The 18,362-nt window shown below is 23.2% G+C and overlaps 1 annotated feature.

Annotated features, from left to right (window-relative positions):
* Window positions 1-8,766: 8,766 nt before the first annotated feature.
* Window positions 8,767-8,776: a sequence feature (Short protein (VTN00DRAFT_961, KAL2013436.1) was converted to a misc_feature.).
* Between the last annotated feature and the right edge of the window lie 9,586 nt (window positions 8,777-18,362).

Raw genomic sequence — 18,362 nt, forward strand, 5'->3', positions numbered from 1 at the left:
CTTCCTGTGACTATTATTAATTAGTTTTATTTAATCAGCTGTCAGTATACTGTATTAGTAATCTTTATTTATTGATTTACTTTCTAGCAACAGAAAGAAGTAAAAGCTAGTTAAAATATATATTTTTTTATATATATTCTTATCTAGTGACTTAATATTATAAAAATTACTTATATAAAATTACTAAAAATAGAAGACTCTGACTTTAGAAGATCTCTAAATACCAGTATAAAAATTAAAAGGCATACTTTTTTAAAGTTTAAATAATGGTCAGAAGCTCTTTATTATAAATTGTATAGTTATATTCTGTAAATATTATTATTTTTAAGAAGTAAGCTATAAAATACTACTATTAATCTCTATTAATATTTAACTAGAAAAGTACTTCTGCAATTACTTTATTAGAGGCATCTGTCTCTAGCTTTATAAGCTAATAGAGACTGTAATAAATTAGTATTAAAATAAATATAAGTTATTTTTTAAGCTCTTTAAATGCTTATAGACATTAAAAGTTAAAGTTAAAAAACATATTCTTCTATATAAAATTAAATAAGAGTCTAATAATACAGCTATAGTTTTAAATAAATTGCTAGTAGAAGTTGCAAAAGTCTAGAAAAAACTATATCTCTTTAACTGTAATTAAGAGCTTTTAGTCTTTAATTACTAATACTTTTTTAGAATTAATCTTTATTCTATTAGTATCTATAATAAAGCTAAAATACTTAGTCTAAGTAATATAGAACTTATATTTCTTAATATTAGTCTATAATTCTGCTTCTCTCAGTCTGTTTAAAATCTTAATAATATGCTTCTAGTACTCTAGTTTATTCTCTAAATAGACTAGTATATTATTAATAAACAAACACTATTATAAACTAGTTTAGATAATTAAGAAAGAGATTATTTATATAGTGCTAAAAAATAGTAAGTCTATTAATAAATTTAAAAAGTATTATTTTATACTTATAAATACTGTAATAGATTTAAAAAATAGTTAAATCTTCTAAGTTTATCTGTATCTTGTAAAAAGCTTACTAAATATTTAGCTTAGTAAATATTTTTGCCTAGCTTAAATATTCTAAAGTCTTATTAATTAATAGTAGAGAGTATTAGTTCTTCTTAATAATATTATTTAGCTTTTAATAATCTATATAGAGATATAGACCTTTATTAGTCTTTCTAATAAATAGTATAAATAATGTAAAAAATGCTTTACTAGAGACTATAAAGCTTTTATTTAAATTTTTTATTAAGTATTTTTTAATAACTTTTAATTCTTCTGCAGACTGCTTGTATAGAGAGCTATATTTTAGAGTATTTTCACTAGTTAGTTTAATTTTATAATTATACAATTAGTAAAATAACAGCTTATTAGAAATCTTTTTAAAAAAGATATCTTCTCTATAGTTTATATTAAGCTAGCAGATTTAAATTAATTAAATTTTCTTTATTATTGTTGTTGCTTACAGAGTTTATCTTTTCTTTAATAATTTAATTAATTTTATAAAGACTTATAAGAAATATCTTATTTTTATACTGTTAAGTATTTTAATAAAAACTTGCAGCTTTAATTAGAGTAAAATTAATTTTAAGCAGCTCTTTCAGAGACTTTTTAAATAATAGAGGTTAGTATTACTTTATAATAGAACTTCTGCCTTAAATTATATAGTTTATTTTTACTATATCTGAATGTCTATCTATGTTAAAACTGTATAAAGATTAATATTTAGATTCTGGCATTAGAGTTTTTTCTTTAAGAAGTTACCTTATTCTCTATTATTATTAGTTTATTCTGATAGTTTATATTCTGCTAGTGCCAGAGCTAGGTTTTAGTTATTTTAGAATTGTCTGAAATATAATCTTCTTACAGGCTAGGCAAATTCTATTAATCTTCAGACACTAGTTAAGCTAAATCAGGCATCTATTATATATATTTAGTTATATATTATACTTCTTACACTACTTCTATTCTAGTATTATATTATACTAATTTAAATTAGTAATTAGTATAAGTATATTAGCTTAATAGTATCTATCTACTAGATATAGTATAATAGTGTATATAATTTATTCTTCAGTCTTGCTATTATAAATATAATAGTTAAAGTTAAAAGAAACTACTATTGTCTGAAAAGACTTAGCTACATTAATAGTAACTAGAATATTAATAAATATAGATTTATTTACTTTAAAATTAACTAATACTTTAAGTATACTTAATTTATTTTTTAAAACAATTAGATACTATAGTGTTCTCCACCTAATAGTTAGCTTAAATCTAATAAAGAAAAGCTAATTTAATACTTATACTCTAGAAAGAAGACTTTTTCTAAATTCTTTTTTCTCTCTTAGTTAGTAATTATATTAGAAGATTCTTTAATTATTTTCAGTATTTTCTAATCTACTATTATTAACTTCTTAATAAGATAATTAGCAGCTCTATACTCTCTTCTCTTATAATAAAAGTAGTATTCTTTCTTTATAAGCTTATTCTTATACTTATTACTAATAGTTTTTTAATTTTTACTTTATTATTTGCTGCAGGCTGCTAGCAATCTGCAAACAGTAGATTAAGTATATTTTAAAGAAAACTATATTTTTAATCTAGTAAGTCACTGTTATCTTCTGCAGCTTTCAGATTAATTAGTAGAATAGCTCTTTTTTATATTTAGATTTAGAGATCTAAGCTTTATCTGTAAAATGCAAACTTGGTTAAGAAGTTATAATAAAAGTTAATAGTATTTATCTTCAACTAATAAAACTAAAATTTTATATTATTAAGTTGATTTAGATTCTGAAAAATGCTTTTAAGATAGCAGAATATTTCATCTGCAGTCTTAAAATAGTTAATTACCTCTCTGCAAATTCAGAATATAAAATAGTTAGCAGCAGTGCCTTCTATATAGTTCTAAATATATACTATATATATAGCTTTATTTAGATAGTAGTCTTTATTTGTAAGCAATTTGTTCTTTATTTTTAAAAGTTAGTTATTAAACTTTAAATTCTTTCTATTAATCAGAATAGATAGGTTTAACTTAATAAATTTGCAAAAAGCTTCTAATACAGAGATTCTATAAACTAAGCTAGCTTCTTATTATATGTATCTGAATAATCTATTTTTCGTAGTTCTTATATTTTGCTATTAGCTAACTAATCTATTTATTCTTTTCAGTAATTTTCTTATTTGTATTATTCTTTAGTGCTAAGCTTAAAATTTAATTTTTTTAACTTTTTTCTGCAGTTTATTATAGTTATTAAGTACTGTATTAAAATATATAAAATAGTCTTATATAAAGCCTTTCTGTCTTATTTAATAAGCTTATTAAATTATTTATAAATTATCTTTTATTCTTTTAAAAGCTTACTATTTTAGTTCTAAAAGTCTTAAAAATTAAAACACAGTATCTCTTTTTAGAAAGATCTTTCTTAATAGCAGTTAACATATATTATTCTATTTAATTCTGTAATAATTAAGTTAAGAGATTATCTTCAAAGTTTATATTCAGGTTAAGTGTGGTAAGTATATAGAATATATAGAGAGGCTAAGTAACAACAGCTAGTCTAATCTATACTTAAAGTAAAGAGATAGTTAAAGAAGAAAGAATATAATACTTTTAATTATATAACAGCACTTAGTTATAGTATTATTAGCTAAAACTATAGTAGCTTGTTATATATAGAATTAAAAGCATAAAAAGAAAAGAAAGAAAAGAATTTGCAGAGCTTTATATAATATAATATATAGACAAGTAGAACTAGCAGTATTTTAAAAACTAAGAAATGCTTAATACTGCCTATCTTACTGTCTAGATGTCTGCTACACTGTTATATAGATAAATTAAAGAATTTAAATAGATTAAAGAATTCAGATAAATTAAAAATAAATTATTTTCATCTATTATTATATAATAGAATCTCTCTCTTATCTATTCTGCTTATAGTCTTTAAACTATGCTGTAATATTTATTTTATAGAGCATTAATTTTTTCTTTAATTTTTAAGAATAAAAAGATTGTATTTATAGTAATTTATCTATATAGTATAGTAGTAATATAGTTTAAGAATACTTTAAGCTAGTAATATAATTTATAAGCAAGTAAACTATTTAATATAACTATTCAGAATTTAAAACTTTACTATTTACAACAGCATTTATATATAAAAAATTAGAAGATAATATAATTAGAATATTGCAGTCTTATATTTTAGAGTATAACAATTACTATATATTAACATAGTGTAAAGTAGTAGTTTCTATACTAGATATAGTTAAAGCTTTAAAGATTTAAGTTCTAGATTCTATAAATTTTTAAATTTCTTGTATAGAAAAGTTTTCTGTATAAGATATCTGCTTATTAAATTAATAGTACTTCTGCTTCTGTTTCTTATTTGCAGCTTGTAAATCACAGATTTTCTTAGCAAGAATAACTGTATTATTGCTAATTAACATCTTTTAATAAGCTAGTTTATTACTGTATCTGTTGAGCTTAAAAGCTTTATATATATTGCTTAAAAAAAGCTTTGCTGTTATTTAATACTTTAATCTAACAATATTATAAGATGTTTCTAGCACTTAATTAGTCTACAGATTTTTAGAACAGCTTTTAGATAGTATAGAAGTTTTAAACTATATATTAAGCTGTACAAGTATCTGATCTGAATTAAAGAGCACTAGTGTAGTTACTATAAAGCTATTCTTAAAATTATCTAGTTTGAAAGCTTTTATATAAGCTTATAGATAATATAATTTACTATTAAGCAAATACTACTACTAAGTAAGTATAGTATCTGAGTAAGTAGCTCTCTATTTAATTATACTATCTACCACCATTAAATATGCTATTAAAGACTGCAAAATTAAAGATGCAAATAGAAGGCTGTATATTGCTTGCAATTAAAGTAATTTAAGATAGTTAAATCTCTAATATAAAAGCAGCAGCTAATATATATATAATATTCTATATTCTATACTGAAATACTGTATTTATAGATATACTGCTTATTTTAATACTGTAATAAATAGTTAAAGACTTATTTAAGAGAATCTTCACTAAAATAATAAATTCTTAATATAGATAAGGCCTACTATTATCTTATAATACTATATATAAAATAGTAACTATATTACTATCTAATTGCAAACACAATACTGTATTAATTAGTTTAAATTAAGTAATCTAATTTATTAAGCAGTAGTAATCTTACATCTAAATATAATTGTAAATATAATTATTAATAAGCTTAATATAAGAATCTAAATATTATTAAAAATTAGTTTAATCTTGTTCAGAATACTATAGTAAAATATAGTATTTTTAAATAGAATATCTATAATTATAATAAAATAGGCTTTTAAATAAGTATAGTATCTACAGTAAAAGTTATTGCTAAATCTTATTATTCTATAAGCTGTGTACAAGCTATACAGTCTGAAAATTGCAAATAGATAATAGCTATTAAATTAGTTAATACTATAGGCTGAGCTCTTCTCTATAATTATCTTTACTGGCAAGGTCTACTAATCTATATAGTATTAAAATCTGCCTTATAACTAAATAATAGGCCTAAATAATAATAGATAGACTAATTATTAGCTGGAATTACTTTAGCTAAAAAAGGTTTTTAAAAAGCATACAGCTCTATAAATTATAAAGATATTATCTTCTAATTCTAGATAGCTATAGTAGTTATACTATTATAGAATTTAACTACTTCTGTAAAAATTACTAAATTATTTTATATATATTAGTATATTTATCTTATTACCTACGGTCTTTTAATATTTCCTGCTTTACTTCTTTAAAGCAGGTATATAAATAGTAGGCTTAAAAGAGTACATATCTTAATATTAATTATATTAATAAGCAAGGCTTTTTATTATTATATTTATCTTTACAAAAAGCACTTTTAGCAGCTAATATACAGAGTGAATTTGCAGCAATAGATTTAATACTATTTAATCTATAGTGTATACTAGATATACTTAATATTTAATCTAAAAAGATTACTCTATTTTCTTTTTTAGTCTCTAAATTGTAAAAACTTCTTATTCTACTGTAGAGGTGCAAAAGCAGATACAACTTATTAAAAAACTTATTAACTGTTATTCTTAAAGCTCTTTAAATTAAATAATTAGTCAGCTAGCAAAAATATATAAATCTACTATATATAAAGTTTTTATCCTTCAGCAGCAGATAGAAAAGCTTTATACTATTAATTAGTATTAAAAGTAAAAAAGCCTTTAAATCTTTTATTCCTATAGAAAGTATTTTAATAGATACTTAAGACTGGCAGCTTGCTTAAGAAGCTAAGAAAGCATTAAAGAAAATATAGAAGTGAAAAAATAAGTACTACTGCAGTGTAGTAACTGCTATTAGATTAACTATATTAGAACTAGATGCTCTAGTAAATAGCTTCAGATTTATATATATGGATACTTTTTTTATAGAATTTTTAATATAATAGGCATTACAGTATTCAGAACAGAAATTTAAAAGCAGAATGCAGAGACTGTACTTACTTAGTAGCACTTGCTCAGTAGTAAATTACTTTATGCTGTAAAGAAGTCTAGCTTGTCAATATAATTAATGCTAAGCTGTGCTTTCTTTACTATACAGCTATATATATGCTTTAGAACAGTAAAACAGTTAATATTAAAAAGTTATAGAAAATATAATAAATATAATAATAATATACAGATTAAAATAATATTGTTTTTAGTGCAAATTTAATTAAACTAAGAAGTTAAGTAGCTTTTATAAAAACTAGTATCTAACATCTCTTTTATATATACAGTTGTAGATAAAATAAAGATTTTAAAGCTATAAGATTCTAATTTTATTAGTAGTTTATCTATTAGAAATTGTCTTAATTCTTTAATTATATAGTAAGCTCAATACTTTATATTAAAACTTTTAACAATTTTTACTTTAAATATAATGCAGAATAGTAGTCTATTCTATAGTATTAATTAATTTAACTATTGTTATATATTTATAATTACTAGACTATAAGAGAGATAGATAGCTATATATATTAGCTTTAGTTACTACTTTAATAGTAGTAATTAAATTTATAGCAAAGCCTGTATTATTAAAATTATAAATATCTTCTTGCAATGTTTTATACACTATAGTTATATTATACAAAATTAAACTATTTATATATTTAGATTCTTGCATTTAGCACACTAATAATTGTATCTTTATAAGAATCTGGTTTTCAACTTATTCTAGTATTTAATAAAGTTGTAAATTTAGTTCTTTCTAACCTGCTGCAGAGAGGCTTTTAGATTGCAGTTAAATAGAAGAATATTAGCTATATCTTGTACAGATACTGCGCAGAAGAGCTACTTCACATTTATCTATAGAAATTATCTATTGCACAAGTGAATTCTTTTCAGTAATTGTTAATTTGTGCCTATTGGCACACTGCTTAAGCTGATTTATACTACTTTAAAGCTGGTATTGTAGAGTTGTATATATATACTGCTTTACAGATATTGTGGATTTGTTGCTTTTTAATAGATAATATAGCTAATAAAATTCTCCTCTTTAATTAATTCTCCTAAAATTTAATATAGTTTTAGTAGAATAGTAGTAGTTTGAATAGCTTCAAATTTCAAATAGTTAATATAGTCGCATTAGATGTTCTGCTCACTTGTAGATTACACTAGTAACAAAAACTAGTAAGATTTTAGCAACTTTAGCATATTTTTTAGCTAAGATAAAACTTTAAAAGATATTAACGAAGTATAAGTAATCTGGAATATTATAAATATCTGTCACTAATTATACTACTAATTTCTAATAGTTAGCTGCTTTTTTAACTTTTTAAGACTAATCTGAATACATATAAAATAATACTACTGACTTAAAAAAGAAAACAGGCTTTAGCTCTAAAGAAGTTTAAAATAAGAATAACTATGTAAAATAGAAATGCTTAAATAAACTAAAAAAAGAATAATTAAAAATAAGTATTTATAGCTAAATAAGATAATTATATCTAACTTTCTTAAACTGCTTGCTATAACAGCACAGCATAAACTGACTAATAGAACTAAGTTAAATAGGCAGTATAGTTCTACTGCACCAATTTATTTATATTTTAAAACTTCTACTAATGTATATAATAAGCAAGTAAGACAGATAAGCAAGTGAGACACTTAATTGCATCTTCTTGACAAGAAATATATAAAATCAACTATATAATATTAGAAAATCAATTAAAACTATTCAGAATTATCTTTATTAGACATTTTAATATCTTTCTTATAGATTCTTATATTATATTCTAGATTTCTATATATTCTATAGTACCATTCTTTTGTCTCAGTCTTTCTTTTATAACTATTATTTTAATATATTTTCTCTTTAATCTGGTTCTCCATATTATTTTAAGTCTGAATATTTTATTCTTTATTAAGTTATACTTCTCTCTTATTAATTATACTGCTCTCTTTAATAATTAATAGCATTATAAATTAAGCTTAATAAGCTATTTTAATAGTAGATAATTTAGTGCTTAATAAATTTTAATTATAAGATAGTCTCTATTAAGTTATTTAGTATCTTAGAACTAAGAAATAGAGGTCTTAAAAACTTTTTAACAGATAATAGTGTGTAGTTTTATATCTAGCTTTGAAATAACATTGTCTAGATTAAGAGAAATTAGATTAGCCTCTCAAAAACTTTAAATATTTTTTACTGTTATTAAATTCTGAAACACAAAAAAAAGCAGAAAAGTCTTTCTTAGTGATATAGATTACACTAGCCTGTAGTAAATTTTTAATTTGCCAACTATATAATTACTTAAGTGGGCTAAAACATTCTATATTAAGAGGCTAAAGAATATAAGATAAATAGAAAGACATATAAAGTGTAATAATATTATTTTATAAAAAATCTTGAATTAGTAGAGTAGTAGCTTTTATACCTATTAAGAATAAGAAGATAATATTAACTTATAATATAAGATTTACTATATGCAAAATAGTGTCTACTACTTTATTTAGCAGTATACTTTTAATATTTTAAGTTTTAAAAAGTTAAATATAGCTATATTTCATTAGCTAGATAGAAGTAAATTCTCTAGATCTTTTTAAAATCTCTCTCTACTCTTTTTATATTACAGCACAGTTTAGAGACTATAAGCAGAATAGATAAGAGATTCTATTATATAATAATAGATCAAAATAATTTATCTAAACCTTTAATCTATTAGAATTCTTAATTCAACTTAATCATTAATCTCTCTATAATTGTAATCCATCAGATAAATATTTTCAGGCAGAATTCAGCATATATATGACACTTAACTACTGATATTAGAACTCTGTAGTCAATTTAAATAGCAATCTTAATAGTAAGTATTGCTAGTAATAGTCTATTTATCTATCTCTTTCTCTTGCTTTCTATTCTTAAAGTAAACTTAATAAGCCTCTACTTAAGAAGTTTTAGGTTTGCTATTACATTCTATCTTTCTTACAGAAGATAAGTTTGAAAAAGATATTAATATTATACCTACTTTAGCAGAGATAGAAGACTTTACTCTGTAATAGATTGTCTAAACTTTTAGAGAACTGCAGATTTAAGTAAAATAACTAAAAAAGTTAATTATAGAAATAAATTAGTAAGAATGCCATTTTTCAGAAATAGATTAACAATCTACAATAAACTGCAATCAGATTAACAGAAGCACTTAGCTTTAAAAGTAGATATATCTGCTAGAATAGTAAGCTAAAGCAAGCATAAATTAATTATAAATTATATAATAAATCTAGCAGCTTAGAATTCTACATAATAATATTAGCTGAAAAATCAAGATTTAAAATCTAATCTCTACTATAATAATTAAAAAACTATAAATCTTTATTTTATAAATAACTATTTTTTTAACTCTTATAAATTCTCTAATAAAGAATAAAAGATTATATTTACAGTAATCTATCTATATAGTACAGCAGTATAATAGTTTAAATTATATCTATAAAATTATATATAGAAGTTACTAAAACAATAATAAATTAAGATAGTGAAATTTTTAGTAATTTCAAAATATTTCTAGCTAGAATAAAGCAAAATTTAATAATCTAAATAAGGTAAAAAAGACTATTTAAATTATTATATCTATTCAGAAAAAAATATCTATTGCTAATTATATTACTAAATTTTAATAATCTGCAGCAAGTAAGCTGCTAATCTTTTTAGTAGTTAAAATATTTTTTATAGTAATATAATCTAGTTATCTTTTATTTATATTTTATTAATTTATTATATATAGCTGCTTAATTTTATACTCTAAAAGCATTATATTATTATAATTTAGCAGCTTTTAATCACTTAATTAACTGCTTTATTAATTAAGTTAGAAGAACTGTATATATACTATTATTAGAGATGCTTAATAAGCTTTATCTGCTTTTTCAGCTCTTTAACATTCTTTAATATTTTTAGCAGTTCAGCTAGATAACTAATTACTATAAAATATATCTGATAAAGTAGATATTTCAACTAGATATAAAGCTAGTTAAGTATCTACTCTAATTTATATAGAATTAAGTCTTTTGCAGTAAGTTCACTATATATATTAGATGCTACTAGATCTATATTTTCTGTCTATATACATGTTTTAATAGCTTAAAGCAGGCAATATTAAGTGGCTATAATAGATATAATAGATATAATAGATATAATAGATATAATAGATATAATAGATATAATAGATATAATAGATATAATAGATATAATAGATATAATAGATATAATAGATATAATAGATATAATAGATATAATAGATATAATAGATATAATAGATATAATCTTAATATAGAATTAATTAAATTTAGTAGATATATAGCTACTATAGTTATTAAAAATTAGCAGATAATATCTCTCTGCTATATAAATTTTAATATATTAAAAATATTCTTCAGCTAATATATTTTTAAGTTTATTAGTAGTTTAGCTATTTTTACTAATTCTAATTATTTAGCTCTTTAGTAGTTTTAAATACTAGTTAAATTAGTAATTTTAAGCTGTAAAGATAATTATTAGAGACAGGGTCTAGCCAGCTAAATTAACTTCTTTAATTACAGTTATTTATTCTTAATTCTCTGATTGAATTACTCTAAGCCAGTCTTATTTTAAAGTTAGTAATAATCTTTGCAGTTACTTAATCTTATTAAAAAGTTAGTCTTATTAAATAAAAGTTGTAGATATTCTGTTTAGTAATGCTAATGCTGAAATCACTTTCTAATAACCTTTAAATTCTTATATAGTCTATTAATAATTATATCTGTAGCTGTATTTTATTTAAGCTTATTATGGCAGTTAATAAGTTGTCACTCTTATTTCTTACTAAGAGAGTTTAAAATTTTTAATTGGCTTAATAGTAGAAGACTGGCTATATCTTATATAGTGCTAATTTCTAATAGTAGACTCAATTTATAGATAAGATGTATTTTATAAGTATAGATTTTTTAGTTGTAGTAAGCTTTTAACTATTTAGCTCTATATTAATGTGTACAGAATATCTATATATATAGTAGATTAATATAGATTACTTTACATTATATGCTTTTGCAGCTGCTTAAATGCTTTTTATTTAATTTAATTAAATTGCTTTAATAGTAGGTAAGATACAGCCCTCTTGCTGAACTGCTAAATGTGCTTATTTTGCTTATTTTAGTGGCATATTTATAGTTAAAGTTAATAAATATATTGTTGGTTAGTTACATAGCCAGCTCAGTGTTCTGGCCTGCTTAGTGTCCAATTACATTATAAAATATTATTACAAGAATTAAAGAAGAAAGTCAAAAATAGAAGTTTAAATAACTAAAAGAAATATACTAGTTTTAATAAACTATATTAGTAGCATATTATGCTTCTAATTCTAATAGATTAGTTTATTTACTGATAGAACAGCTTTAATTTCAACTTTAAATATCTGGCCATTCTTAATATTCTTCTGCTCTTTGTCTGCTGGTGCTTATACACTATCACATTGGGACAGATGTTGAGAAGATTGGGGATGCCCTCAATATAGTTATGATGCCAATGTATGAGGGCCTTTTCTATTGTAGCTTTCTCCAACAATACAGACTTAAGTAGAGTTGGCCAGCTGGGACAATCTTTGCCTGTGTCTATGAGGAGACACTGAGAATCTCTTTCAATGAGGTATGTGTTGGTTTCTGACAGGTTATTAGCATGTAATGTTAATTTCATAGAATTAAAAAGAAAGTTAAGAACAAACTAATAAAAATAAGATCTAACAGTGTAAAATTATTAAAGCTGCTTTTAGAATTTATAATTATTTATATAATGACAAAAGCCCAGAAAGATAAATATAGAATAAAAATACTGATAATACTTCAGTCTATAAAATCTAAATATAATATAAAAAGTAACTTATATAGACTAAGGCTAATAATAATATACTTAGAGATTGCCCAGAGAGCTAGAGAAGAAAACAATTATATATTATAAAGAAGTAGAATAAATTTCCTGATAATACTAAAAAAGAAAAAAACCAAAAGGCTTAATAAGATTAAAGTAATAAAAAATCACAATAAGAGAAATAAAGCTACAAGTAGATCTAGTAAGAATAATTAAAATTGTAGAATCTAGAATTATATTAGATATTCCAAAGATAGAATGTTTAAAATAAAATAAATTCTGTTTATTTAATCTAAGTAAAGATAAGATTAAACAGCTTAAATAAAGTATTATTATTAAACTTACTAAAAGAAACTAAAAAATCTGCATATATTAATTATAAAATATCTAATATAAAAAGAATTTTTTAAACAGAATATCTAGAAGTATTAAATCTACTAAAATTATCTAATATATAAAAAAAGTTTATAAGTACAGAAAGAAACAGTTATTAGTAATTTATAAGAAGCTATATATACTTTAAAAAATATAATATAGATAAAATATATCTATTAGTACTATAACAGTTATAAAGATTAGATTTTATAAACTATATACTATAGCTAGAACTATATATAATATATATAAAGAGAAAAAAATATTAAAAGAATTTCTAAACTACTAGATTATTTGTAGAAATAATAAAACATCTATATAATTATAATATAAGTATATAGAATATTTAACTTAAAAATAATATATTAGATAATATATTTTAATAATAACTGCTTAACATGTTATTTAGTAAGTATATTATAGATACTTCTTAAAGCTATTAAGAGAAAAAAGTAAGAAAGATAGATTGCAGTACTAGTTTACAATGATTAAATTAAATATATATGTATATATATAGAAAACACTATTAGAATCTTAATTTAAAAGTAACAGAAAACTTTGTAAGACTAGATTGCTAAGAACAATTAAGCATGTCTAGACAATTAAAATAATAAAAAATCTGTTAATAGAAAGTATCTAAATATCTAAATTTGAAAAGAAGTCTCTTATTTACTAATAACTATAGAATAACACTAAAACAATTAATGTAATCTAGTCAAGTGGTTTATACAACTGAGCAGTCCATTTTTATGCAACTACCAGAAATTTGAAGCTTTTCAACTACAGAAATAAAATTTAATCAGCCTAACTAATAGTGAAATATAAAGCTATTTACTAGGGCAGTTTCTTATAGTATATTCAACTATTCCACAGCTACTGTAGTGTTGTGAAGTACATTATTAAAATATAAATATAGATTTATTAGACTACTTATTAAACTATATATTAAGCCACTGAACACAATTTTGGCCTTTCTATATAGATAATAGAGTATTATTTTCTATAGCAGCTTGCCTTTGCTTTCTTTTTTATTTATTACTTATTTTCTGTATATAGAGTCTTAATTTCATTCTGAAGAAGATTTATATTTATAGCTATTTAAGCAGCCTTCTCTAGATAATAAATATAAGATATTAGACTGCTAGATAGCTTTCTTGTACTAAGACTTTTCTGCAAGCTGCAAACTTTGTAATCCAATTAATAAGTATTCTAAGATGTTTGAAAAGCAGAAGATATTAAGTCTTTAGCTAGTAGTAGTGGTGTTAATATCTAAAATTAAATATAATTTTTGAAAGAATCTATTTTTAATTAAGTGGTTTAAGGCCTGCTTCTGCAAAGCTACTGCATATATTAGCTGAATTAAACACTTCAATGTGTGCAGATAGATATAGAAATAGAAAGTCTTCTTTATTAATATAATTGTTGCCAGCAATTATTCTTGCTTCAAGAAGCTTTCCATATATATATTTAAGTGGGCTAAAAACACCAATATTAAGAGATTGCAGAAGATAAGAGGTATATACAGGCATATAGAGATAGATAATTAAATTCTGCTTGCAGAAATTATTAAATTCAGCAGTTAGATAACTACTATAGCTATTAAAAATAAGTAACTACTTTGAATCAGTTATATAGTATCTGGAATATAGTTTAAATACTTCTTTTAATCAGTAAAGGCCTATTTCACCTATTGTCCAGCTATTTTTGCTAGTTGCAATTTATCAGTCTAAAAAGTGCAGATTTATGATATCAGGCAGTCTGTTAATTTATTATTAAGCTTAAGTATAATTACTAATAATATATGCACTTCTTTTAAGCTTATAGTTTTAATAATAGTAATTTATTTACAGTTTCTCTAAATAACTCTTCTAGATTTCTTACTATATTTTACTGTAGTAATAATCTTAGAAATAGAGCAGAGGCCTATTATAAAGCTGATTTTATTAAAATTCCAGATATTATCTTTATATATGCTATATTTCTGAATAGCTATATATAGTTTAAAACTATAATATTATAACTTTTAGATTCTTCTGTCTAGCATATTAATATATAATTTAACAATTATATTATATGTATAGCTGAAATAATATTTAACAAAACTATAGACTTAATTAATATTAAGAATTGCAGTAGATATTTAAAGTCACTTATAAAGTAGTATCTGTACTATTTTATACAGAAATTCTGATCTAATTAAAAATTCTTATTTATCTGCTTCTAGCAATTATTTTAGAAAAACTTCTTTAATAGCTTACAATTTATAGCTGTTGGTATATGTTTCTAATTATGGTTAGATTTCTTTAAATTATCTAAGAAGAGTTGTTTTAAATATTTTAAATATCTTAGCAGCTCTTATTTTTGATCAAACTTTATCTTTAAAGGCAGATATAGCTATTTAAAGTTAATTCTTCTGAGAAAGAGGCATTTTGTATGGTAGTGTTAAAAAGAGATATATAGAAAGATAAATATATTAAATAAATAGAGTGCATAGAGAAAATAAACTATTAGTTGTATAGACCACTTAACTATAGATTATGTTAACTTTACTATTATTAAATAAGATTTTAAACTGAATTAGAAAAATATAACTTAAAAATTTAATTTAAAAAGAAGATTAGTCTACTTCATCTAATACTAATATATAAAGATTATAGATAAAGTGTTAAGAGCACTAAAAAGATATACTATATAATAGAAATAGATAAGTTAGAAAAAACTAACTTATAAAAAGAAAATACTAATGTAATCAGACACCAAGTAGGCCAGAACACCAAGCAGGCCACCAACCAACACCTATTATATTAAATATCTAGTTATCTCACCACAACACCCTCTAAATTGAAGCTATATACACATAAAATAATTGCTTATCTGTTTGAGCAGCTGACCCTAGTATAATCTTGAATATTGCAGTTGCTGCACTGCAGTGATGCATATTTTCTAGGCTGCTTATCATCTTTCTCTACCCTCTCTAACTGCATCTGAGCAGCTTGCTGAGTAAGCTGCTGACCTTCTTCAGCAGTCAAAATACCTCTTATAGTAATATAGAATTTAGTTATCTCTTACTTATATTTTTGATATTAATTTACTATATATAGCTGCTTGATTTTATGCTCTAAAAGTACTGTATTATTTATTACAATTTAGCAGCCCTTAACCACTTAATCAACTGCTTTACTGATTGGGCTAGAAGGACTGTGTGTACACTATTGCCAGAGGTGCTTAATAAGCTTTGCCTGCTTATCCAGCTCTCTAGCATTCTTTAATGTCTCAGCAGTCCAGCTATATAATTAATTGCTATGGGATATGCCTGATGGAGTAGGTGTTTTCAACTGCATATAAAGCTGGTCAAGCATCTGCTCTAGTTTATATGGAACCAGGCCTCCTGCAGCAAATCCACTGCATATATTAGATGCTGTCAGGGCATGCAGGTGTACTTGCTGATAGATTACAATAAAATCTTTCTTATTAATATAATTGATGCTGTGCTGCATATAGATCTGTGTTTCCTGCCTATATATATGTTTCAATGGGCCAAAGCAGGCAATATCAAGTGGCTGTAATAGATGTGATAAATGTGGTAGAAGATATAGAGGAATAATCATATTCTCAGTGCAGAATTAATCAAATTCAACAGATATATAGCTGCTATAGCTATCAAGAATTAGCAGATAATATCTTCCTACTGTATAGATTTTAATATATTTATTAAAAATATTCTTTAGCCAACACATTTTAAGCTTATTAGTGGTTCAGCCATTTTTACTAATTCTAATTATCTAATCCTTTGGCAGTTCTGGATACCAATTAGATTGGTGATTCTGGGCTGCAAAGATAATCATTGGGGGCAGGGCCTAGCCAGCTGAATTGACTTCTTTAGTCACAGTTATCTATTCTTAATTCCCTGGTTGAATTGCTCTAGGCCAGCCTCTTATCTCAGAGTCAGTAATAATCTTTATAGTTACTATTATTCCTATTAAAAAGCTAGTCTTATTAAAGTTATAGATATTCTGTTTAGTAATGCTAAATTACTGTATAATCTTAAGAATACACTAAAACCACTCTCTAATAACCTTTAGATTCTCATATAGAGCCTGTTAATAATTATATCTGTGGCTGTATTTTGATTTAAGCTTATTGTTTAGTTAATAAATTATTGCATCTATTTCTTGTTAAAAGGGCTTAAGAATTTTAATTAGCTTAATAGTAGAAGACTGACTATATCTTATATAGTGCTGATTCTTAATAGTAGGCTCTGTTAGTCTATAGATAAGATCTATTTTATAAGTGTAGATTCTTCAGTTGTAGTAAGCTTTTAACTATTTAGCTCTGCATTAATGTGTGCAGAATGCTTATATATGCAGTAGGTCAATATAGATTACTTTATATTATATGCTTTTGCAGCTACTTGAATGCTTTTTATTTAATCTGATTGAATTGCTTTGATAGCAAGCAAGATACAGCCCTCATACTGAACTGCTGAATCTGCTTGTTTTGCTTGTTTTGGTGGGATATTTGTAGTTAAAGTTGATAAATATATTATGTTAGTTATATGGCCCACTTGGTGTCCTGGCCTGCTCAGTGTCTGATTACATTATACATATAATATTACTAATAAGAAAGAGAGTAAAAAATTAAAAGATACTAATTAGAATTTAAACACTAAAAAATAGAAATTAAAGTAGTATAAAAATAGATACTTAAAGAATAAAAATATAGAAATATACTTTAGCTGAATAAAAATATTCTAATAAGAACAATAAAGATTAATAATATAAGAATTAAGAAAATTCAGATTCTTATATTAAAGCAGAATTATCTAAAGAATATTAGAATTTTGTAGTTTTTTGGAGAAAATAATAAGTTAATATTATTTAAATATATAGAGTGCAACTATAAGGTATTTTTTAAGAATAAAAAGATATTAATATATAGACTAACTAATACTTTATTTAAAAAAGACTTAGGTACTAAGAACTATATAGAGAAAAACTTTAAAAATATAATTATTTAACTTATCAGCTGAATATCTAATAATATTTATAAAAAGGAATAGAAGTCTAAGATAATATAAACTATTAACACTTAATGTAATTTACAAGTAAGCTAGTTATATAAGTGTGCTGGCCATCTACCTACTGTTAAATATATTTAAACTGTAATTAGATTATTAACATTGCTAGCAAAGTTAAAGCTCTATACATTATATATTAATTGCTTAGTGTCTAGAGTATTGCACTTTAGTATAATTTAGAATTCTAAAGTTGGTGTACTACAGTAGTGCCTGTTTTTTGGCTGCAGATCTATATAGTTAACTAATGTATTTCACAAGTGAGTGTGACACACAAGCAAGTGTGGCACCTAACACATTTTGGACATAACCAAAAATCCCATCTAATTTAACTACCAATTATGCCTCTAAAAGCATATCAAAATTCAAATAACTCTATTAAGAAAGAGGGGAGGGTCCTACTTACAATATTAGCTATTCAAAAGCAAGAAATTTGCAGTATTTATGAAGCTATATATATTTTTAATATCTGCTATAAAACTCTATATTAATAACTTAATGAAAGAACTTCACAC

The sequence above is a fragment of the Thermoascus crustaceus genome (assembly GCF_041956765.1).
Source record: "Thermoascus crustaceus strain CBS 181.67 unplaced genomic scaffold VTN00scaffold_1, whole genome shotgun sequence".
Lineage (NCBI taxonomy): Eukaryota > Fungi > Ascomycota > Eurotiomycetes > Eurotiales > Thermoascaceae > Thermoascus > Thermoascus crustaceus.